The sequence below is a fragment of the Rhinatrema bivittatum genome, chromosome 6, assembly GCF_901001135.1.
Source record: "Rhinatrema bivittatum chromosome 6, aRhiBiv1.1, whole genome shotgun sequence".
NCBI classification, from domain to species: Eukaryota; Metazoa; Chordata; class Amphibia; order Gymnophiona; family Rhinatrematidae; genus Rhinatrema; species Rhinatrema bivittatum.
The window spans coordinates 25124980-25149951 of NC_042620.1; the positions used below are offsets into that span (position 1 = coordinate 25124980).

The 24972-nt window shown below is 43.7% G+C and overlaps 1 long non-coding RNA gene across 2 annotated transcripts in view; it reads right to left on the reverse strand.

The window, feature by feature from the left end:
- Positions 1 to 494: 494 nt before the first annotated feature.
- Positions 495 to 24972, reverse strand: part of LOC115093184 — a 79366-nt gene continuing 54888 nt past the window's right edge. For both annotated transcript variants that reach the window (XR_003857202.1, XR_003857201.1), the window contains exons 2-3: positions 8578 to 8716; positions 495 to 952 (exon numbers count right to left, since the gene is read on the reverse strand). This is a non-coding gene — a long non-coding RNA (uncharacterized LOC115093184). The remainder of the gene's footprint in view (positions 953 to 8577; positions 8717 to 24972) is intronic.

The following is a 24972-nucleotide window of genomic DNA, read 5'->3' on the forward strand; positions in this document are numbered from 1 at the left end:
GGGGACTAAAAGATGGACAGCACATTTTTTATTTTGACCAGGCTCCTTGTTATTACAAATCTGTATCTTGCAGCGCCTGCATAGGGATTTGATAAGAATGAGTCTAGCAGTTTCCTGTTCATTCAGATTCATAATACTGGAAATTATCGAGTTGAAAGAGCTTCCAGAAATGCTGCAGATTAAAATTTCCTTGAGAATTACAGAAAAATCTTTATACAAAAGAAGCTTTTGTTTGTGGTGCCTGCCCAATGGATTACTGTATCTAAACCAGCAGCGGGAGTATCGCTACTTGACACAATGAGACCATGCTGAAAAGCCACTGTTATTGCTAATTAGCATATGTCATTATTGCATTTTTGTGCGGTGTGTGCAAGTATTAGCTTGCACAATATGTTTGTTTGTGTTGTATCATACATAATATAGTTCTATGTAAACTGACATGATGTATCTACGAATGCCGATATAAAAAAAACCCCTAAATAAATAAATAAACAAATAAATAAATAAAGCTACTGAACAAAATAAAAACAGCAGAGCTGTTGGGTCCTAAAAGAAATACACACAACAATTGAAATAGCATGTACAGGAATCTTCAAATAATAATTATGGCATCATGCATCATTTAAAAACAATCAAAAACACAGTATATTGTATAGAGAAGAACCCAACTTTTCCATGATTTCAAGGACACAACAGGTGTTGCAGAATCGCCCCCATGCTACAGAATTGCCGAGACACTGGCCCGCCTGGTTAGCTGTCTCCACTGTGAAAGACTCCCTGTGTGCTCCTCGGCCTGCCGCCTCTGATCTTCCTAACCCGGCACATGCTCGTGGCCTCTCTGCCCAGTTACTGCTCTCCAGAAGATGCTCCTGCCACAGCCCCTCTGACCGTGCAGCTCTGCCTTCACCGCCGCTCCCTCAATCAGCGCCGCTCTGCTGCTGCTGCTACTGCCCTGAAAAAAAAAGAGCAAATGCAACAAAGACTGGAGAACTTATTTTGTAAAACTAATTGAAAGATCTTCAATAAACACATCTGTTTTGCAAGTAACACTGCACACTGAATTCTGGAAATGTGCCCGGAATTCCTCACAGAGGGGCCGATGCAATATTTTGGAGGAGAAAGCGGGCGCTGAACGGTCAGTGCCCGCTTTCTTAATGCGCCCCCAGGCGCCCCCCATGGAAGCGCCATGCAATATTTAAATTAGGGGTTCGTGTTAGCAAGGGAGCCCGAGTGCATTGGCCCTCCGCCGCTTAGGAAAACCGATGCAGAGTTTATCAGCGTCGGAAACAGTGGGTTTTTTAAACTTTTTTTTTAACTTTATTTAATTTTGTTTTTCCTCCTACTTAATATCACAACAATATTAAGTAGGAGGCAGTACAGAAAAGCCGTTTTTTCTGCTTTTCTGTACTGGTTTAAGGAGTGCTCAGCAATTAACGCCTGCTCCAGGCAGGTGTTAATTTCTGATTGCTAATTGTGCGTCCTAGACACCTCGCGTATCTTATAAAATCCGGGGCAGCCTTGGAGGGAACTTTCCTTCCGCCCCCCCTCACCTTCCCCTCCCTTCCCCTACCTATCCCCCCCCCCCCCCCCGGCCCTATCTAAACCCCCCCTACCTTTGTTGGCAGATTTACGCCTGCCAAAAGCAGGCGTAAATCTGCGCGCGTCAGCGGGCTGCTGGCGCGCCATCACCTGACCCGGGGGCTGGTCTGGAGGCCTCGACCACGCCCGTGGGCCGGCGCCACGCCCCCAGTCCTGCCCTGAAATGCCCCCTGACCCCGGATACGCCCCTGGACATGCCCCCCTCCCTGCCCCTTTTCCGAAGCCCCGGGACTTACACACGTCCCGGGGCTGTGTGCGCGCCAGCGGCCTATGCAAAATAGGCGCGCCAGTGCGCGAGTGCCCTGCGCGCATAAATCCGGCCGGATTTACGCATGCAGGGCTTTTAAAATCCGGCCGAAAGTGTTTTACCTGTAGAAATGGGGCTTGTTTGAAATTGGGTAAAAGTGCACAGCTGGAAAAGGAGTTCTTTTGAATGAGGTTGGGGTGGGGATTAGAACTGCCCGCGTACTTTTACATTTTCAAAAGTATACGTGTATTTTTTCCCTACAAAAAAAAAGCTCTGAACACAAATGGGCACGTGTAGTTGCGTGCGGCTGTGTAACTGTGTGCGCCTGTGCTTTCCGTTTGAAAACTGTAGTCTGCGCACCTTTCAGCAAGGTGGGCAGGTACAAAACTACCCCTGGAAGTCATTGGCTGGACTGGTAAAGATAACTGCGTTATTCTTCATTCGATACATTCCAGCAGAGCCAGTCAGCTTCTGTTGGCCCACAAAAGCAACACACACACAATTAAATTATGCATTTATAATAAATTTCACATGAAAAAGAACATTCAAAAGTACAGTCTGCTGAGGCAAAAATAACACAGCATGCATATTATATTTACATGCACTCCTGTGGTGCCAACCAGAAAACTCTGCAAAAAAAGACACTTGAAACTTCTATGGAATTGGACTTTTTGTAATGCGTGTTAGGTATGAGCTTGGCCCTCAGAAAGACATGAATAAACAGAATTGCCATTACAATATAGTAAATCTCCCATATCAAAACAACCCTAACAATCTTATCTATGAAAAGGCAACACTGCACACATTATACCAGGCTCTAGAACACCAATAAAACTCTTATTAGGAAACCAGGCTGCTATAGTTCCCTACACAGAAATTACATGCCAGCAAAATACCTCACCTCGGTCACATATGCAGAACACGGAGAGACCCTCACCAAATACAGAATAAAGAGGTCAGAAAGTGCAAACAGAAACGTACTGAGAAGAACTGAACTGGAACCCACAACAAGCCAGCCTCTACATGCAGAGCAACAATGAAAAAACAGGAACATTACCATTCTTCATAAAACTTTAAATAATAAACTCAAGAAATATAAAGCACTAATCATAATAGTAAAGTCATAATCATAAAAATAATATTTCAAACCAGTTAATGAATATAATATACAAAATTTCCCTAAACAACAAAAATAATTTTCAAAATATCTGATGAATAAAAAATCCAATAATTAAAAAATGTTCTATTCCCCCACCCCCAAAATTAAATATTTTGAAAGAGCAGAATTATCAAGTTACACCCAATAATTAACACTAATAAGGATTAAAAAAAAATCTCCTGCTCTCCATACCTGTGATCTTCTGATTTCCAGTCACCCTGAGATTGTCGTGGATTGGAGGAGGTAGGGATGGCCAAATTTTATCTTCTCTCTCACACACACACACTCACAATAACACATTCATTCTCTCACACACTCCCTCTCTCTTAACATACAGATACATTGTATGTGTGTGTATATGTGAGAGCCTGTATGTAACACAAGGGCTCTCACAGGCACACAAACATATACACACAGGCTCTTACACAGATGCATTCACAGGCTCACAGGCTCTCTCACAGACACACACACACACATGCACAAACCCTGTGCTCTCTCACAGGCTCTCTCACAGGCTCTCTCACAGACACACACACATGCACACAGGCTCTCAGACATGCATGGCCTCCTGTGGTGGGATGAGCTCTACCATGGCCCTATGGGCCTTCCTGATTGGGGGGGAGAGCGGAAGCTGTGCATGCATGCCAAGACTGTGCCAGGAGCCTGCGATCACCGGCCCCCATGCTTCCCCATCGGGAAAGGAGGAGGCGGCGCCCGCTGCTCAAAGAAATCCTCCAAAGTCTGCAGGGAGGGGGAAGCCAGCACCTCTCTTCCAGTGCTAGCCCTGTGCTCAGCTCACAGCTTCTGCCTCTACAGATGTTCAAATTCAGTGGCCGACCCGGGGGATGGGGAAGCGAGGATCCCCGCCCCCACTTATGAAATCAGTCAAAAACAGAATCACAGAAAAGAAAGTTCTGCCGGGACCAGCAGCTCTGGAGCGCCCATCGGATCAGCGGCTGGATGGAAGTCCCGTTTAAAGTCAGCATCCGGAGGCAAATCCGGCAGGGGGGCAGAGCAGACTGTCACCTTTCTGTCACCTTGTGCCCCCACCTGCCAACTTTCGCTCTGCCTATCCCCCAGAAAGGAAAGTGGGAGGGGCCAACTAGACCTCATGCAGGAGCTTCTCCAGCTTCGACCTATGGTGAAGCAATAAAGGGGAGAGCTAAGAGGTGCGCTCCCCCCTCAAGAGTAGACAGGGCGGCCACCAGCCCCTCCCGCTCGCTCCCCAGCGCTAAGCTGCAACTCCGGGGAGCGGCACCGTGCTGAGCGCACACGCATGAGCAAATCACAGGATGCCAATGCCCACCTGCAGCCAGGCGCACTCCCGAGCCTCTTAAGGTGGACAGTCCAGATCCTCGCGTTTCAATCTGATTCGTTTTTACTGCATCCTGCGCCTGAAAAGTAAACTCAGCGGGCGCATACGCGAATGGAGGACTGGCCTCTCCGACGGCCGCTGACTGCTCGCAGCCTCTCTCCTTCTTCAGCTGCCGGAGGCCCCTGGGGCCTCTCCTGCTGCCACCGGCTCGCCGCCTCTCCCGGGTTTTGCCGCCTCATGCAAATGCATGGTTTGCACACCCAATCGCACCGGGCCTGGTTAAGTTGGGCAATTTTCAGATGGATCAATTTATCCAGGTAAATGACTTTGGAAAACTGCCCTCACTGTAAATGCAAATGTGTTTCGGCTATATCAGCTCAGGGGCGGCCAACTCCAGTCCACAAGGCGCCACAGACAGGTGCGTTTGCCAGGATGACCACAATGAAGAGGCATGAGATAGATCTGCATATAATGGAACCAGTGGATGTCAAGAATCTAGGCCTGTTTGTCACTCTTGACGACCAGAGTTGGCCACCCCTGATCTATAATAACCTGCTCTACTAGAAGAACATAGCTGATTTCTTTGCATAAGTGCAGAGGACCTTGGTATTGTCCTTTGTTTCTTCGATATTAGGGACAAAAGTCTTCAAGAAAGCTCCCTGAGCAATTAAAAACTCCTGGTTGCAGAAAACCAGAGCTTTGAATATAAATAGCACCAGTCTCATATCCAAGTTGCAATCCACTATGCATGTTTTCACTATTACAGCTTTCCAGCTTTAACATTTTTAAATTCAGATTTTTAAAAAAGCATCCCCCAGGGCTATGTCTCACCGCTGCACAATTTATTTTCATTTTGCTTGGCAATGAGTTTTCAAAGGTAGAGGGGATACTGATGTTTTAATCTAACATTCAGGCATAATTACGGCAATTATAGATAGCGTGTAATGTGCATAGTCAGCGTTGCCGTGCAGGTTCTCTTGTCAATTAAAGGCGCTTAGGAAAGTTAAAATGCAAAGTAAAATGTGTTCCACAACACCAGGGATGCTGACAAATGGATCACAAGTTAAAAAGGAATGCTTCGTAATAAGTGGCTACACTAGAAACGTGTGTTTAACGTAACAATTTAATGCAGTAATGATTGACATAGAGTAGTAAACCGCAATACCTGGAGTGATTTCTGTTCCTACCAAGTAGCTTTACACGTTGGCAGCTGCATTACAGAGTACAGTGACAAGTTTGCACTTAACTCGTTTTGGTAATGTAGTTAGAAAGTGCTATGGGATGTTTAAATTGAGTGATCAGCCAAACAGTTGGAAGCATTTAGATTTCGATGGAAGTGAGATGGTTATATAATGATACAGAACAATGAAGCAACATGGGGTTTCTTCCAGTGCATGTGGGATATTTTGTCTACAGTATTTTTGTGCATCAGGAAAAAAAAATATTTTGTGTATGGTGTCTAGCCATTGCCAAACTCATTATTCTCTACTCTTGCGGACTTAATTTCAGTGGCGTGTGCAGCACTGTTTTGTCAGATACTTGTCAGTCCATAAAAGTGCAGAAACACCAAAACTGCCTTCAGATAAAGACCACAAGGCCCGTTTTCGATGTTCTAATGCAACACTAGAGGAAGGCAGGGGCCCAGACAGGAAACAGTAAGGAAAAAAAGAGCAACACAGAGAGAGCTGAATATCTGATAACTGAACATATCTGTAACAATTCACATTTCAAGAAATTCTTATAATGGAGAACAAATTCATCTAACACTATAATGAAATTCCTCTATAAACCCTAATCTGTTTTAACATGAAGCTCCTACAGCTAAGTACAGCAACCAGCTGCAATAGCCATGTAACATGGATAATACATGCAATTTGGATAGTACATCAATATGGTGTATAAGTAAACCTCATTTTTCATCGATAAGTAGGCTGAATTAGCCATTACATGTGGGTGACATCATCTGGTGGCACTAAACAGACTCATCTTTCCAAACTAGTAGAACTTTGAGCTCTACTGAGCATGTGCAGGAGTTCCCATGCGGAAGTTGCCTTGTGAGCCTCTTGTCATTTTTTGTCTGAGCACAAGCACAGACATGTACTCTGTCTCACCTTTTATTTTTTGTTAAATTTCTCTTCTTTTACTTGTTTGCTTCACAAAATCATTTTTTAGTTGCCTCACTACCTCTATAGCTCCACCACACCACTTTTAGTGCTTCTAAAAAAAAAAAAAAAAATACAACAAAGAGTTGCCCTACCTTCCATCATATCCAGCCAGAAGAAGTAGTCAACAATGGTGAGTGGATTTAAAATTCGTATCTGTGGCAAGATTATGTCCCTCGCCAATGGTCACAAGCTGTGTTACTGATGCCACGGAATGGAATATGACCAGAAAAACTGCTATGCCTCTGGACAGGTGTCCCCACACTCACAGCAGCATTCTAAGGCACTTGGTATCAAGGAACTATCATATATACTCATGTACAAGTCGATCTCATGAAGTCAAGGATATTTTTTGGGCCCCAGAATCAAGAATTTTCTGTGATTCCTGGATAAGTCAAGGGTAAAACCTAGGGGGCTTATGAAATAGTGAAATCATACTAAGAAACAAACTGGTAAGAAAATCACTTTTATTTATTCTTTAAAATCAGAATAAAGTGTCTCATAAGAAACATTATCAATTAAAAATTTAACAAAATCTCTTTTGTTTACTGGTACTTATTAAATGAAGAATAAAGTGCCTCATTCAAATCCTTTAAAGTACGATTCTTCATTGTAGGAATGTCCGAAAAAATTGTAGAACTGTTCTTTGTTGATGCCATCAGCATAAACATTGACTTCGCTGCCTCCATCTGTTAAATCATCATCCATCTTTGTCTTCATAGATGGTGTCATCTTCTGATCAATTCATATAATTGTAATGCCTCATTTCAGGAATGACTTTGCCACCATTTCTGTTGGAATTGACTCCCAGGCATCCTTTACCCATTTTGCTACCATATCAATGTCTGGTTTCATCATGTACCCTCCTTTCATTAACTTTGCTTGACCAGAACACATCCATTGTTGCCACATGTGTCACAATTCATCCTTAAAGACTTGTTTAGCAGACATCTAATGGCTGAAGCATTGATGTCAGACTTCCTGGAATCACTGCTAATGTGATCGTCGTTTTCTTTGCATCATCCTTCACATCCTCTGTTATATGTGCATGGAACTTATCCCACACCAATAGTGGTGGTCATTTTCTTAGCCCCATGCCTGGTCGCCTACCCCACACATAGCACAGCCACAATTGTGTTCCCTCCTCATCCATCCAGCCTTTAGGATGAACCTGAACAGTTACACCTGCTGGAATTTTTAGGTACTTCGGCATCGTATTCCTCTTGAATATTACCACTGGTCGCAGTTTTGTGCCATCTGCCAGGCAAGACAGGACCACCGTGAAATGGATCTTTTCATGACCAGTTGTTTTTACAAGTATGGTCTTCTCACCAATGCTAGCTACAGTATGATTGCCAGGCATATCAAATGTCATCAGTGTTTCATCCATATTACCAATGTTATTCATATCGAAATGATTCTTTATTCTCTGCCAAATAATGAATTTGTGGAACAAACAGATCTTTTCATCAAGCTCTTTAGGAAGTTTCTGTGAAATCTTTATACGCTGATAAAGGCACAATCCATATTGGTTTATGAACTGTGAACACCAACCAGACAATGCTGTGAATTCTTTCAGACCTTAGGTCGCTGAATATTTTTCTTCTTTTGCCATTTGAAAGGCACGAATCCTAATGCTCGAGCGAGTCACAATGTAGCCGTTCTGTCTGCATTCCATTACCCAGTCAATCAAATCCTTTTCCATTCCTTCAAAAGGCACAATTTTGAAACATAAGGCTTTCTTTGACTTTGGCATTTCTAGCAGCTTTTCCTCATTTTTTCTCCAATCTCTGATGAGTTTTTCACTAATGCAAATTCTCTTGCAGCTACACAGTTATTGGCCTCCTTTGCACATTCAATAACTTTCAGATTCAGCAATGAGGCGTAAAATGCTCTCTTTTTCTTCTAAGAACTCATTTTCTTGAGGGTAAGAAATCGTTATTCTAATGGCTGTCCCTGCTATCTGAATCCTTCCCTCCCTCCCCCATGGCTATCTCTGCTGTCTGAATCCTTCCCCTCCCCCCCCCCCCCCCCAATTGGCTCTCCCTGCTACCTGAATCATTCTCTTGCTTCCCCTCCCGATCCCTTAACTCACCTGCTGCTATCTGGACAAGGACAGCACTTGAAGTTGCTCAGGAATATCTCCCTCCTCCTCCGTGGTGTCCCAGTGTGGTGATAGGACAGCTTCTCCCCCACAGCTTCTCCGGATCACTTAACTCAACCACTCGCTGATGCTATGAGGATGACAACAAATTTGCGGTCACTATGGTGATCCAGCTTTCCGAAGGCTGTTCCATACCCTTCATACAAAAACTCTCAGTAACATTAAACTAGCATACACCCAATTTATGCAACTACTACCCTATTCTTTATTCTCATCATAAGCTGCCTCCAGAGCTGCTGCCTACCTTACTCTCATACTTTCATAGACTTAGAAAAGGATGAAAAGGAGGAGGTCTGGCTGTATTCTTTAAATCCCACCTGAAATTTACTATGGTAGATGTTTCTACCCCTGCCCTACTCGAGTTTCTATGTCTAAAATCCCAACACATTAACCTTTGTCTGTCCTACAGCCCTCCTGGGCTCCTTGCCAATAATGTTCTTCCTCTGAGTGAAGCAATCCTTAATCTCAACCTGAATCCATCAACAACCGTAATCCTAGGTGACTTCAACCTCCACCCACCAGCCTCAAATATTTCAGCTCCCACCAATATTATTTTAGATACCTTTCTTTCTTGTGGCTGGAAGCAAATCATCTCCTCCCCCACGCACAAGAAAGTCAATTGCCTGGACTTAGTATTTGTTAACTCCTCGGGCTTTCACATAAATGAGTTGAATATAAACATATCTGAAATTCATTGGAGTGACCACTTCCTTATCAACTTTGCCCTCAACCCCAAATCTTGAGATCAAATCTCCCATGGATCTAGTACCACAACCATGAACTGAGGTCATACAGACCCTGTGGCTCTTACATCCATCCTCACTCAGATTCTAGATAATATCTCCTGTAACTCGCTAGAAAAACTCTTTGAATACTGGAACTCCTCCCTTACATCAACACTCGACAAACTGGACCCTCTGAAACCATACTCAACTAAAAGAAACAAATCTGCACAGTGGTACAATACTACACTCCACTCCAAAACTGTGAGCTGAGAAAATATGAGAGAAAATGGAGGAAAGACCCATCCCACACAAATAAAACTCTATACAATTATAAATTGACATCATACCAAGAGGCCATCAGTGCTGCAAAGAAATCCTACATTTACAAGAAACTGTCAGCCACACAAAACAATCCCAGAGAACTATATACCTCTGTAAAGAATATAATTAACCCAAGCTCGTCTTCCTTGACTCTTCCTCCCACCAACACGGGGATGAACTCACTTTACCAACAAAACAGCAATTATCATTATCACATTCAATAAATCCACTTCTGATGGAATGAAGTGATCCAGAAATTCAAGGCCCAACCTGGGAACACTTTGATGAATTCACAACATTGGATACCACTAAGATCATCAACAACCCGAAACCTTCGTCCACCCCCCTTAACATGTGCCATACATCCCTACTCAAATTGATCAAACTTGATATTGTTCCATTTGTCACTAAATTTATAAACTCATCACTACAACATGGCATTGTCCCTGATATCCTAAAACAAGCCTCAGTCTGACCTATAATCAATAAACCGACTGCGGATTCAACTATCACCTCCAACTATTGTCCAATATCCACCCTATCCACAGTTCTCTACCAACTCTGCATCTTCATAGAATCAAATAATATCCTCAATCAATACCAGTTCACGTTCAGGAAGCACCATAGTGCTGAATTGCTAGTGCTATCCAGCTTTGATACAGTGAGTCGCGAATTTGACCATGGTTCTTCGGTTCCTCCTATGTCTACTCGATATCTCTGCTGCATTAGAACATAAGAACATACCATACTGGGTCAGACCACGGGTCCAGATATCCAGAAGTTCTTGGAGGAGAAATCCTTTACCTGCTAGTACTCGAGTTAACTTAGAAAATAGCTACTGCTATTACTAGCATCAGTAGCATGGGATATACTTAGTTTCTGGGTTGGCCACTGTTGGAAACAGGATGCTGGGCTTGATGGACCCTTGGTGTGACCCAGCATGGCAATTTCTTATGTTCTTATCTCGAAGAAACCAGAGAATGCGCATTGTTCTCTGAGGGACCCTCTTATGGAACAGCCTACTGAAGGCAATAAGATGTCTCCGAGAAAGAGCTTTCTTCAAAAAAATCCCTAAACTTTCCTCTTCAAGCGAGCATTCCCCAACCTAGATGACAACGGACCACCCTCAACTTGCCTCCTTTCAGAGGATGCTACCTAGTTTTCTACTCAACTCTCCTCTGAACCCCTAGCTAGGGATGTGAATCGTTTTAGGACGATTAAAATTATCGTCCGATAATTTTAATATCGTCTTAAACCGTTATGGAACACAATACAATACAGATTCTAACGATTTATCGTTATAAATCGTTAGAATCGTGAGCCGGCACACTAAAACCCCCTAAAACCCACCCCCGACCCTTTAAATTAAATCCCCCACCCTCCCGAACCCCCCCCAAATAACTTAAATAACCTGCGGGTCCAGCGGCGGTCCGGAACGGCAGCAGTCCGGAACGGGCTCCTGCTCCTGAATCTTGTCGTCTTCAGCCGGCGCCATTTTCCAAAATGGCGCCGAAAAATGGCGGCGGCCATAGACGAAAAAGATTGGACGGCAGGAGGTCCTTCCGGACCCCCGCTGGACTTTTGGCAAGTCTCGTGGGGGTCAGGAGGCCCCCCACAAGCTGGCCAAAAGTTCCTGGAGGTCCAGCGGGGGTCAGGGAGCGATTTCCCGCCGCGAATCGTTTTCGTACGGAAAATGGCGCCGGCAGGAGATCGACTGCAGGAGGTCGTTCAGCGAGGCGCCGGAACCCTCGCTGAACGACCTCCTGCAGTCGATCTCCTGCCAGCGCCATTTTCCGTACGAAAACGATTCGCGGCGGGAAATCGCTCCCTGACCCCCGCTGGACCTCCAGGAACTTTTGGCCAGCTTGTGGGGGGCCTCCTGACCCCCACGAGACTTGCCAAAAGTCCAGCGGGGGTCCGAAAGGACCTCCTGCCGTCCAATCTTTTTCGTCTATGGCCGCCGCCATTTTTCGGCGCCATTTTGGAAAATGGCGCCGGCTGAAGACGACAAGATTCAGGAGCAGGAGCCCGTTCCGGACCGCCGCTGGACCCGCAGGTTATTTAAGTTATTTGGGGGGGGTTCGGGAGGGTGGGGGATTTAATTTAAAGGGTCGGGGGTGGGTTTTAGGGGGTTTTAATGTGCCGGTTTTTCGATTTTTCGATTTTTCGATTTTTAACGATTTTTCACGATATTTTACCCCCCCAAACGGCAACAATACGATTCCCTCCCCCTCCCAGCCGAAATCAATCGTTAAGACGATCGAGGACACGATTCACATCCCTACCCCTAGCACAACTGAACCCAGTCCTTCAATGCTCGTCTGTTTTCTCCCCTCCCCCCCAAAGATTTTGCATTGCCCTTTCCCTCCTTCTCTATTGTCTGTATATGTTCCTTATTGTACCCTGCTCTGAATATAGGAAGTGCGGGTAATAAGTGTTTTAAATAAATAAAATAAATAAATAAATAGTTATAAGTAATTGAAGTGGAGTTTTTGAACTTTGCATTAATTGATATGATAAAGAAAAGACAGTGGAGTTTTTGAACTTTGCATTAATTGATATGATAAAGAAAAGACAGTCAGAATTTATTTATTTAACACTTTTTTATACCGACCTTCATAGTAAATAAACCATATCGGATCGGTTTACATAAAACAAGGGTATAACAGAAGCAATAAATAAAAGTAATTAACAAGAAAAGAGAATAAGATAAAGTTACATTTAACAAGGAGTAAAAAACTTGGGAAGCTTAAGAGCTGGAAGGAAGTTAAAGGCCAAAAAATAATTAAAGAAGCATAGTCCAAAAGGAATTTGGATTATTTATTTATTTATTTATTTATTTAGAATTTTTATATACCGAATTTCCTGTTAGGAAACAAATCAATCCGGTTTACAGGTAACAGCAAAAATGCCTCGGGACGGGAAACAGTGCCCTTGGCTTTACAAGAAACATATTAAACAAGGCTTTACATATTAAACAAGGCTTTACAAGAAACATATTAAACAAGGCTTTACATGTAACATAGTGAAACAGTACCTATTCGAAGAATCAACGAAAGGCTTTATTTATTTATTTATTTATTTAAAAACTTTTATATACCGGTATTAGTATGCATACATCATACCGGTTTACAATGTAACTTTAAAGGTAGAAATTACAATGAACAGGGAGGGCGAACAAGGAGGAGTATACAAAGAGCAGGAGGTGGAGGAATTAAAGCAATAAATAAAAACTGCAACGGACTATTTACAGGAATATACAAGGCGTAGGCAAGATACTTGCAGAAGTCGGTGTACTTAATCAGGGTAGGCTTGTCGGAAGAGCCATGTTTTAAGTTTTTTTCTGAACTTGGCGTAACATGGCTCTAGCCTGAGAGTGGTAGGGAGGGTGTTCCATTGTTTAGGGCCTGCAATGGATAGTGCACGGTCCCTAGTAGAGGAGAGGTGGGCTTTTTTCAAAGGGGGAATGGAGAGGGTGCCTTTGTTGACAGTGCGAGTGGGTCGTTCAGTGCGTATAGGACGAAAGGGTTCATCCAACCAATTGGAATTGTGCGAGTGGATGGACTTGTGCACTATGGTTAGAATTTTGAAGAGAATTCGGGATGCGATGGGGAGCCAGTGGAGTTCTTTGAGTATTGGGGTAATGTGATCAGCTTTCCTTGAGTTGGTGATGACCCTGGCGATGGCATTCTGGAGCATTTGTAAGGGCTTGGTGGTGGAGGATGCTTGGTGGTGGAGGATGCATGTAACATAATGAAACAGTGACTATTCGAAGAATCAACAAAAGGTAGCTTCTCTTAATGCAAAAGATGCTTTATTCAGTAAGTGCCAGAGTTCTTCGTTTGAATGGATGTAGGACTTTAATCTTCTACGTCCAAGTGAGGAAAAAGAAGACTAAGGGTTGTCTGGAGGATCATCGAAGGCTTGGTGGAATAGCCACGTCTTAAGTTTTTTTCTGAACGTAGTGAGACAGGGTTCTAGTCGGAGGCTTGAAGGAATGTTGTTCCAAATAGAAGGACCTGCTATTGAAAAAGCTCGGTCTTTGGTCGAGGAAAGGCGTGAGGCTTTAGTTGGGGGGTAATTCAAAGTACCTTTATGATTATCTCTAATTGGCCTATTGGAGGAATGAAGTTTGAAGGGTATTTCAAGGCTGAGATGGAGTTGGTGATGGATGGATTTATGTATTAGGGTAATTGCTTTGTAAAGGATTCTGAAATTTACCGGTAGCCAATGTAGGTTTCTGAGGATGGGTGAGATGTAATTTCCGCGGCTGGTGTTGGTCAGTAATCTCGCTGCAGCATTTTGAATCATCTGAAGCGGTTTAATGGTCGATTTGGGTAGGCCAAGGAGGAGGGCACTGCAATAGTCAATCTTGGAGAATAACAACGCCTGGAGTACTGTTCTGAAATCTTTGAAAAAAAGAAGTGGCTTGAGTCGTTTCAAAACCTGGAGTCTGTAAAAACAGTCTTTGGATGTAGTATTAACCATTTTCTTAAGGTTTAGTCTATTATCGAGAATTACTCCTAGATCTCTCACCTGCTTATGAGTGATGAATGTGTTGTGAGGGAATGGTATGGGAATATTTTCTTCATTTGCTGAGATGAGGAGGAGCTCCGTCTTTGAAGAGTTAAAGACCAGATTTAATCTATTGAGGAGGTTAGTGATAGATATAAGGCAGTTATTCCAGTGGGAAAGTGCTTTTGAAATAGATTCTGTAATAGGAATAAGAATCTGTACATCGTCTGCATACAGATAATGAATTAAATTAAGGTCAGATAGCAATTGGCAAAGGGGTAGGAGGTAAATATTAAAAAGGGTTGGGGAAAGGGAAGATCCTTGTGGAACTCCTAAATTGGATTTTGTTAATGGCGATTCTTTGTTGTTGATTTTAACTTTAAAGGATCTATTGTAGAGGAAAGATTTGAACCAACTATGGGCAGATCCTGAGATACCAATGTCTGTTAGGCGATCCAGAAGAATGGAGTGGTTGACGGTGTCAAACGCCGCGGAGATGTCTAACAGGATTAATAAAAAGGAGTAGCCTTTGTCAAGACCCATTATAATATGATCTGTAAGTGAGATAAGGAGGGTTTCCGTGCTGCGTGCTTTGCGGAAGCCATATTGTGAGGGGTGTAGGATATTTTGATCTTCCAGGTATTCTGAAAGCTGGGTGTTTACCAGCTTTTCTGTTATTTTGGCTAAAAATGGCAAATTAGAGATGGGTCTGAAATTGGTAGGTACATTAGGGTCTAGATTGTGTTTCTTGAGAAGGGGTTTGAGTGACGCAGTTTTTAGGCTGTCAGGGTAACTTCCTTGGGTTAAAAAGCAATTTATGATACTTGTTAAAGGTTTTGCAATCGTATTTGGAATGAGAAGCAGGAGATTTGAAGGAATATTATCTGCAGGATGGCTAGATGGTTTTTGTCTTTTTAGAAGGGATTCAATCTCTTTAACAGAAATTGATTCGAAGCTTTCAAGTTTGGCTCCCTTGCTTGATTGAGGATTCTTGTCTGAGGTAAGAGGTAGAGTATTTGGTGGAAGAAGGGCGAGCGTATTCAGGATCTTTTGTTGAAAGAATAAAGCAAGTTCATTAGCCTTAGATAGAGCTTGTTCGTCTGGGATGGGTGGAGGAGTTGACATTAACTTGGATATAGGCTTGCAGAGATGTATAAACTGCCCAAATCCAAACTGTTAATTCAGCCTGTATGCCAAATTTCTCCAGTACAAGGAACAAATATTGCCATTGGACCCTGTCAAATGCCTTATTGGCATCTAGTGCAATAACTTCCCCTGGCAATTTTCATTACTAGCCCAGTGTAAGAGGTTAAAGAGCCGCCTCCCCTTGATAGAGCCTGTCTGATCAGGATGGATATTGAGAGGTATTAATTACACCAGTCACTGTTGTAAAACCTTGACCAATATCTTAATATTGGTATCAATCAAGAATACTGGACAATAGGAATCCATCTTCGTCTCATCATCTGTCATTAAAGCAAAATGGGCATCGTTTAATTCCTGTACTGAGGAAGCTGAGGATGGAAGATGATTAAATAGTTCTTTTAAGAAGAGGATATTATTTCCCCCACACTTTTTATAGGTCAATTTGATAGCTATGCAGGCACAGGCTTTTTCCAGCAGGCAGGCTTCTAATGGTTGCCTGAAGTTCCTGATCATTCATAGGGGATTTTAGACCATCTACTGCCTCCATCAGAATCCATGGAGTATGAATACCATCCAAAATAACCTGCAGCCGACTACCATTGCACTCATGTGCAATCCTGTACAAATTTTCAAGAAATTCCCTGATCAATATACTCATGTCCTGGGGTCACTAGTAGTCCCGCCATGCCTTGTCTTTAATTTATAGAAGTGGGTACATGAGGCCGTTCACTTTACTGCTTTCACTAATAGCGCACCAGTATTATTACCATCATCACAGTAATGCTGTTTTGCATAGCACAGCACCACCTCGACTTTAGAGACCTGTGAGACAGTGAGCTTATCTCTAGGACTTGGTTCTTAATCAATATAAGAATTATTTCTTTTGTGGGCATAACATTTAAATTTTTCCTGATGTAACCCATGTAACAACTTAGGAGGAAATATTTCCTTCAGTTAAAAAAGCAGGTTATTACATTGGGAGATACTTTTTAAGTCCCTGTGACAGTGCATTATATTTTCTTATGGAAATGCATGAATATTTTTTCTGACCCTTTGTATCTGGAGAGATTTCTTGGTGATGTTTGTGGTGAATTACATTTTCTTATGTTTTGTTGATGCCTAGGGAGGTTGGATGTGATATGAATTAGTGGCCTGATTAGGAATTGTTTTCCTTTTCTTTGTGAATTTTTCTTTTCTTTCCTTTTTTTCTCTCCCCTCCCATTTATTATGTGGACTTGTCATGCATTTTCGGGCGGATTTTAAAAGCCCTGCTTGCGTAAATCTGCCTGGATTTACGCGAGCAGGGCCTTGTGCGCCGGCGGCCTATTTTCCATAGGCCGCCGGCGCGCGCAGAACCCCGGGACTCGCGTAAGTCCCGGGGTTTCTGAAAAGGGACGTGTCGGGGGCGTGTCGGGGGCGTTGCCGAGTGACGCCGCGTTTGGGGGGCGTGGCACGGCGTTTGGGGGGCGGGCCCGGGGCGTGGCATGGCGTTTGGGGGGCCGGCCCGGGCGTGGCGCCGGCCCGGGGGCGTTCTGGGGGCATGGCCGCGCCCTCCGGAACAGGCCCCGGGTCGGGTCTCAGCGCGCCAGCAGCCCGCTGGTGCGCGCGGATTTACATCTGCCTCCGGCAGGCATAAATCCATGTATAAAGGTAAGGGGGGGGTTTAGATAGGGCTGGGGGGGTGGGTTAGGTAGTGGAAGGGAGGGGAAGGTGAGGGGAGGGCGAAAGAGCGGCCTCGGAGGGAACGGAGGCAGGCTGCGCGGCTCGGCATGCGCCAGCTGCCCAAAATCGGCAGCCTTGCACGCGCCGATCCAAGATTTTATAAGATACGCACGGCTACGCGCGTATCTTATAAAATCCAGCGTACTTTTGTTTGCGCCTGCTGCACAAACAAAAGTACGCGAACGCGCTTTTTTTAAAAATCTACCCCTTTATGTATTGATGTGATTTGGGGTATTTTACTCTTGTGCACTTTGTAATTCCTCTTAAAATGCATAAATACTTGGGGTCCATTTTCAACCACTATGCATGCAGCTCAGCCCCATTCACCACGATCATTATACGCTGAGGTAGATTTTAAAAACATACGCGCGAACAAAAGTACGCTGGATTTTATAAGATACGCGCGTAGCCGGGGTCGGCGCGCGCAAGGGAGTGCACATTTGTGCAACTTGCACGCTCCGAGCCCTGCGCGCGCTGCCCGTTCCCTCCAAGGCCGCTCCGAAATCGGAGCGGCCTCGGAGGGAACTTTCTTTCTACCCCCCCGCACCTTCCCTTCCCTACCCTCCGGCCCTATCTAGACCCCCCCTACCTTTATCGGAGAAGTTACTATTGCTGGCGCGGCAGGCCCCGACACAGGCCGCTGTGTTGGGGCACTCGGCCACGCCCCCAGACCGCCCACAAGCCCCGGACACGCCCCAATCCCTAACCGCGTCCCCTGGCCACGCCCCCGACCGCCCCTTTTTTCAAGCCCCGGGACTTACGCAGTTCCCGGGGCTTGCGCGCGCCGCCGAGCCTATGCAAAATAGGCTCGGCGTGCGCAGGGGGGGGTTTGGGGTAGGTTTTCAGGGTGTACGCGCGTACCCCTTTGAAAATCTACCCCAATATACGCACGTAACCCTTTGAAAATCCACCCCTATATGTATTAGGTTGCATACTGGGTTAAGACAGTAAATCTATTGCTGCTTCCTCTGAATGAGAAAAGCATTTAGGTCACCCTCATAAGAATTTATGATAGGTTTCTCTAGAACAGAAAACGTAAACTGATCAAATGAATGATGAGCAACTATCGAATGTTTGACCAGTGATGCTTCTCTCCTTTGAATAAGATTGAACTGTGCTGTTCAATCATATGAGCTTACAATGTCTGCATAGTTTTGCCAATATATAACAAATTACAAGTGCACCACTTGGACTGAACAAAGAAATAGAGTGGTTGTTTTGCTGATATAAATGGCATACAATTCTGTCATCTCATTAGTGATGCTTGCAGTTCACTATTTGTTAAACTATTAGCATTGAACAGTGTGATAGCATATAGGATGCTGTGCCTTGATTTCTATTGCTTGGAGGCTTATGATTCTGATTGGATGATAAGTTTAAAGGTACGGGAACTGTTCTGACAGCATCCTTTTGAGTGGCAGCGCCATGTTGAGACAAACAGCATTTAATTTAGAGATTGGTTATATGATGACGCGTTATTTTAGTGTGTATGGAATTTGTGGTTTTTCCCATTTGTAATGGTCTATTTTTATTATACTTTGCAGAAATTGTGACTCCTGAAGTGGGCACTAGTGAAGCGTTGAAGCATGGGCCTATGTTGGGTCTCTAGATTGGTTTACTAGTGGCCAAATAGCTTTTCGGTAGTGTTCAAGAATACAGATCTACTCAGCAGAGAATGAATTTTTGAGATAAGTATTTTTAACAAGGGTTGTTCTGTTCATTTTGTCACATATTTTTTTTAATTTGTTTTCTATTTAGTAGCAACTAACATGAGAATGATTTAATTTAGGTTGTGGAACCAACAGATGAATGACCTTGTACACACACTTCTGATACTGCTCGTTGCCATTGCGAGGCAAGAGGCAGTGGATTAGACATCTCGTGCACAATTTCTGACATAGAGTTCACTAGTATAATATATATTACATGATTAGAGAAAAGTGGTTTAGGTTAACCTATAGTGCTTTATGTTTTATCAGCTTTTTGTTTTTCGTTTCATGGGCTACATAGTGAGGTGTTTTACCTAGTTAATTTTTCTCATACTAAATATTGAGACATGAATCATTGAGATGCATGCTTTTTCCTTATTGAACTAAAAGAAAATCCATCAGATAAGTAAGAAATACCAGGCGGTCGAGATTTTCTGTTTTGTTCATTTCAGGATCATGCTGAAAAGTATGCTCACTTCTAGGGTAGCTGTATCTTCCTATGTACTATTTCTTTCCTATATGCCTCTCAGGTAAAAAAAAAATTGCTTCACATTTTATGTCTATAAAAAATATGGCCTGAAGATCTGCCTTGTACATTTTTTGCTATGATTGATGCTGTTTTCTTTTTCCTATTTCTTTGACACGATGTTGGTCAGTCAGCAGACTGAAAGATGAAATTTAAAGTGTAGGTAAGCCCTTATATTTTTGACTATTAAGATTTCAAAGTTGAAACATAGATACATAGATATGACAGCAGAAAAGGACCAAATGGTCCATTCAGTCTGCGTAGCAAGCTTATGGTATTATCTGCCATGCCATAAATTTCACTCCCATCCCCTTGTACAGGTCCTTGGTAGGTTTCACCTGGGATATTGTGTTCAGTTCTGGAAGCCATATCTCAAAACGGACAGAGACAGGATGGAGGTGGTCCAGAGAAGGGTGATGGTGGGGAGCTCCATCAAATGAGGAGAGGTTGAAGGACCTAAATATGTATACCCTGGAGGAGAGGAGGTGCAGGGGGGATATGATACAGACCTTCAGATACCTCAAAGGTTTTAATGATGCTCAATTGACAAACCTTTTCAGTTGGAAAGAAATCAGTAAAACTAGGGGTCAAGAAATGAAACTCCAGGGAGGAAGACTCAGAACCAATGTCAGGAAATATTTCTTCAATCCAACAGAAGCTAAATATCCTCACCTACCAATTCACTCAATACAAAAAAGGAGGATGTATTATGTTCTTTTTTATATAATTTTTAAAGTACTAAATAAATTATACTTATAAACTAATTGCATAGGAACGAATACCATCAGTATTAGTGCAAATGGAATTTAATCCATCGCCTCTCGCCACGCAATGGGCCTCAGGCAAATTCAGCGTTTATTCAAGCACTAGGTATATAATCATTTGGTATCGTTCCTCTGTTTATTCAAAAGCATTTTTTAATTTTAATCCACTAAAAAAATTTTATATTTTATTTTCAAAATTCGTTTTATCCCAAAACCCCAAAACTCATTTATTTGTGTATTTCTAAAATCTCTTATACTTATTTTATCCTTACACAATTTAAATGTCCACCGTCATTTAATTTGTTTAATCATTGAAATCCTAGAATGAAATCCTAGAATAAATTATACTTAGCCCCACTGTAGATGTATTATTTCTCAATTTGTCCCGACATGGGCCATGTTTCGACTGTTTCCAGTCTTCCTCAGGGGATACTTTGTATATTTTAATCACAATTCCAAAAACAATTTTGTTTTACTGCCTTTCCAGCGCTAGTCATTCAATTTGACAGTGTTATTAATGCTCATTCCTTTTCATGCATGGCGCCGAGAGAGTGGTGGATGCCTGGAATGGCCTTCCGGAGGAGATGGTGAAGACAAAAACGGTGAAAGATTTCAAAGGGGTATGGGATAAACACTGTGGATCCCTAAAGGCTAGAGTATGGAAATGAGGAAAAGAGCACATAGGAGTAACTTGCTGGTGTGGCAGTTACTACCCTTAACCAACAACCCTTTATACTGTTGATGCAACTCATTATTGCTCTCTGCTTTAATGGCAGGGGGAAAGAGGAAAAGGGGAATTAGTTTCAGATACAACCAATAAGGACATGAATTTTATTGTCTGGGAAAACAAGCATGGGGGTAACTTGCTGATGCAGCTGTTACTACCCTTAACCAATAAGCCTGATACTTATGATGTAACTCCAACATTGCTCTCTGCTTCAATGGCAAGTGATAACAGGGAATTGGACTCGGACAGCACCCAACAAGGGTGCTGTCCGAGTACTTTAACGGTACTTTAACGGTTTGGGAAACTAAGTATGAGGGTAACTTGTAAGGCACGTCAGTTGCCATCCCCTGATGATACCTTTATGGGGGAGACCTGTATGGTGCGGCTGATGCTACCATAAGCTTGCTGGGCAGACTGGATGGACCATTTGGTCCTTTTCTGCCAGATTGTAGCCAGATAAGTCTGCTAGATTGTAGCCAGATAAGTCCTTATCCTGCTGGATAAAAATGAGGTATTCTGGGGGCATAACTGAAAAGTGTTAGGAAACATATAATATGTGATGAATCTAGGGATAAGGTAACCAGCTAACTTTAGACCTGCTACTGATTATGCTGGCAAACCCCGTGGATAAAAAATTATGGGGTTTGTAGCATTGCAACTAATTTGCTTATTGCCTCCATAAAGACCAGGCACAAAAGACTTAAGGAGAAATAAGGAAGAAGAAAGGAGACTAGTGAAAGAACGAGAATGAAAGGGTGAAAGAAGCACGAGAAGGAGGCAAAGAATGGAAAAATAAGGGAGAGTTAGAGGCAGACTTGTGAATACGAGGTCTCCACTGTTGTACATGGTAACAATAATGATTCAAGAAAATACTATCAAACTGTTCAATTCATACCATAGGATAATTATGTCATCCTAGTCTTTCATGGAAGTGATGTGTTATGTACATCATTTTGACTATACTAAGCTACTGAAAAGCTATAGCATGAGAACCATTTTCAGTATTTCCATTTGTTGCAAGAGCTGTGACAAATGCAGTAGGTATGGCAAAAAAAAGTGATGATTGTGTCCTCTACTATCCATTAGCCAGCTGGTGAGATCTAGGCTGTGAAATTTCATCAACATGCCTAGCCCACATCGATCTATGCCATTCCGAGGGCACAACTGATCCCCATCGTCAGACAGAAGCATAACATCAACACCACCAGCTCATGGGAGACTATTGTCTAGAACTGTCCCAGATGGAGAAAGGATATGTTACAAAGATCTCAGCCGTTCAAAAACCCATGATAGAGCTGGGAAGTGTAGAAGCAGGCACAGCCAGAGAAACAGCAACCCAGGGCCATCCATTCCTTTCAGAAATAAGTTGCGACAGTGTCTATCGATCCCACACGGCCTCGTCAGTCATTCTCAGATCCACAGGTAAGGACTCATAAACAATAATCATCCTCAGTTCTCAGGGTTTGCTCCCAAGGATGATTTGAGATTAGTCCTATACTTGCACCATGCTATAGGAGCTCTAGAAGCAAAATGAATATTTGCTTGGAACAAATCTTAGGATTTTTCTAAAGTGCTTTTAGCGCCTGTATGACAATGACATAGTGTTTACTCTGAAAGACAAAATAAAGCTCATATATAAATAACTACCTTACTCATTTTTGTAATTACTTTGAAAATATTTATTGCTGCACAGTTTAGCTTATGTTAGATCATTTGTTTCTGATAAAGAAAACTGAAAAATATTAATTGCTGCTATGCACAACTTAGCATCACAGTATTGTACTCATTCAGATCTTTAGGCTTGCAGCACCTTTTCTTAAATAAAGGTCTGAGTCTTGTCTGTACTATACTAAAAAGGTTACTGCAGAGAAGTAAATTAGATGACCCTGGGATCTCAGGGGTGGAGAACAAACCTCTGTTAGAGAAGAAGAAAGAACTAAAAAGAAAAAGGGAGAAAATAAGAGAGCAGGGGAAAGGAATTGGAAATTGAGAAGGAGTTGAAGGCAGATATAGGAATATGATACCTCCTGTACAGTAAATGCAACAATACCATTGCTCAATAGGATACTTTATGTTGATCATTTCACCTTACCCTTTTATGGCAGTGCTAACATATATTCATCATTTCACTATACCAGGTCATAGTAATATAGTAAATCATGACAAGTACAGGTCCATTGAGTCTGCCCAGTTGAGATTCTTCCTCTGATTTTCTACCATTCTGGGTGGATGAGCATACAAAGTCTTGTAGGCAAACCACCCTATATAAATGAACTTCCAGTTCGGGTCTAGTCCATCCTCTTTGCATCAGCCGCGCACCCTTGCTCGTGGTGGGCACACCCCTCCGCTACCTCTCAGGGAGGCCATCTGAGGCCCACCTAAGTCCAGGTAATCCGGGTACCCAAGGGCTCAACCTGCGGAAACCCTGGATTGTTATTGGCGAAGCTCCAGCTAGCCTCTGTCTCCTCATGTGCTCCGCCTCCTGGTGGCAGGCACTCTCTGGGTCTGACCAATCCTGCACCAGTCCAAGGGTTCACCTCCAGCACAACAGGTTGCCAAGGCGGAGTCTCCTGCCTTGCAGGCCATCCCTGGTCAGGTCGCTCGTGTTCGAGAACAACAATGGATCATGGAAGCATTGGCCTCCTCCGTGGAAAAGATGCGTTCTCAACTGGAGGAATCTACCATGGCCAACCCAGGGGCTCTTGCCCATCCTTTATTTATTTATTTTATTTATTTAAGGTTTTTATATACCGGCATTCAGGATAAAATCACATCATGCTGGTTTACATTAAAACAGTGGTGCATAGAAAGAAAAAACAAACTGGAACTGTAGTGCGGAAGAAAGCAGTTACAAAAAACAGGGATGCTTAAACTGGGAGAGGAAGGAAAAAGAAAAGGAAGGAAAAAGAAAATCCTTGTCCTCATGGGCACTACTGGCCCTCCCAGCTCCCCCGCATTTCAATTGGGATCCTCGCCTTTGTCGAGGCTTCATAAACCAGTGTTATATACAGTTCTCACTGCACCCCTCACTTTTTCCCGACGAAGTGATAAAGATCACGTTCATCCTCTCGCGTCTTGAGGGGAAGGATATGGCATGGGTTTCCCTGCTCTGGGAGCGCTCCGACGCAATTCTTCGACAGCTCCTCCGGTTCATTTCTGTCTTCCAACGCACCTTTGAGGACCCAGGTCGACAGGCTGTTTCTGGCCACCACCTACTCCACCTCCATCAAGGTTCGCACTTGTTCGCTGAATATACAGTGGAGTTCAGAACTTTAGCAACTGACTTGGATTAGCAAGAGGACTGCCTGCAGGCACTCTACCTCGAGGGACTGCCTCCTGCCCTTAAAGATGAGCTAGCCACCCATGAGATCCCCGTATCTCTGGAATATCTGATCTCCCTGGTCAGTAGAATCGACTACCGTCTTCGGCAATGGCTTCAGGAGGTAAGAGCTCTTCGACCTCCTGCCCTACGGCCACCTCGTTCAGCCTTACCAGTGGCCCCTCAACCTCCCGAGGAGCCAATGCAGATCAAAAGTGGCCGCCTATCTCCAGAGGAACGTCTCTAACGAAGAAAATCTGGTCTCTGCTTATATTGCGGTGGTTCTGGACATCCTCTCCAGACTTGTCCTGTGCGTCCAGGAAAACTCCAAAGCTTGAGCCTGGCGGGAGTCCAAGCTTAGGCGCTACAGTTTCTGGCCCTCAACTGTTGCTGCCTGTCTCCCTCCTTAGGGAGTCACGTTTATTCACCACCACTGCCCTCATGGACACTGTGGCGAGTGGAAATTTCATTTTAGAAGAGATTGTCACACTCCTTCAGGTACCAGTCCAACAATTGGAGGTACCACTATGTATCACCTCAATTCAAGGAGAACCAGTAGAGAGGCAGTAGAGGAGGACCGGAAGGCTCATCTGCATACTGCTCCCAGCATCCCCCAGGAGAGGAGTCCAGAGGTCACCGCAAGCAATCCAGGGATTGACTTCCACAGCCCCAGCTTCCAGAGGCCCCACACCCTTTGCAGTAGAGGAGGACCGGAAGGCTCATCTGCATACTGCTCCCAGCATCCCCCGGGAGAGGAATCCAGAGGTCACCGCAAGCGATCAGGGATTGACTTCCACAGCCCCAGCTTCCAGAGGCCCCACACCCTTTGCAGTAGAGGAGGACCGGAAGCGT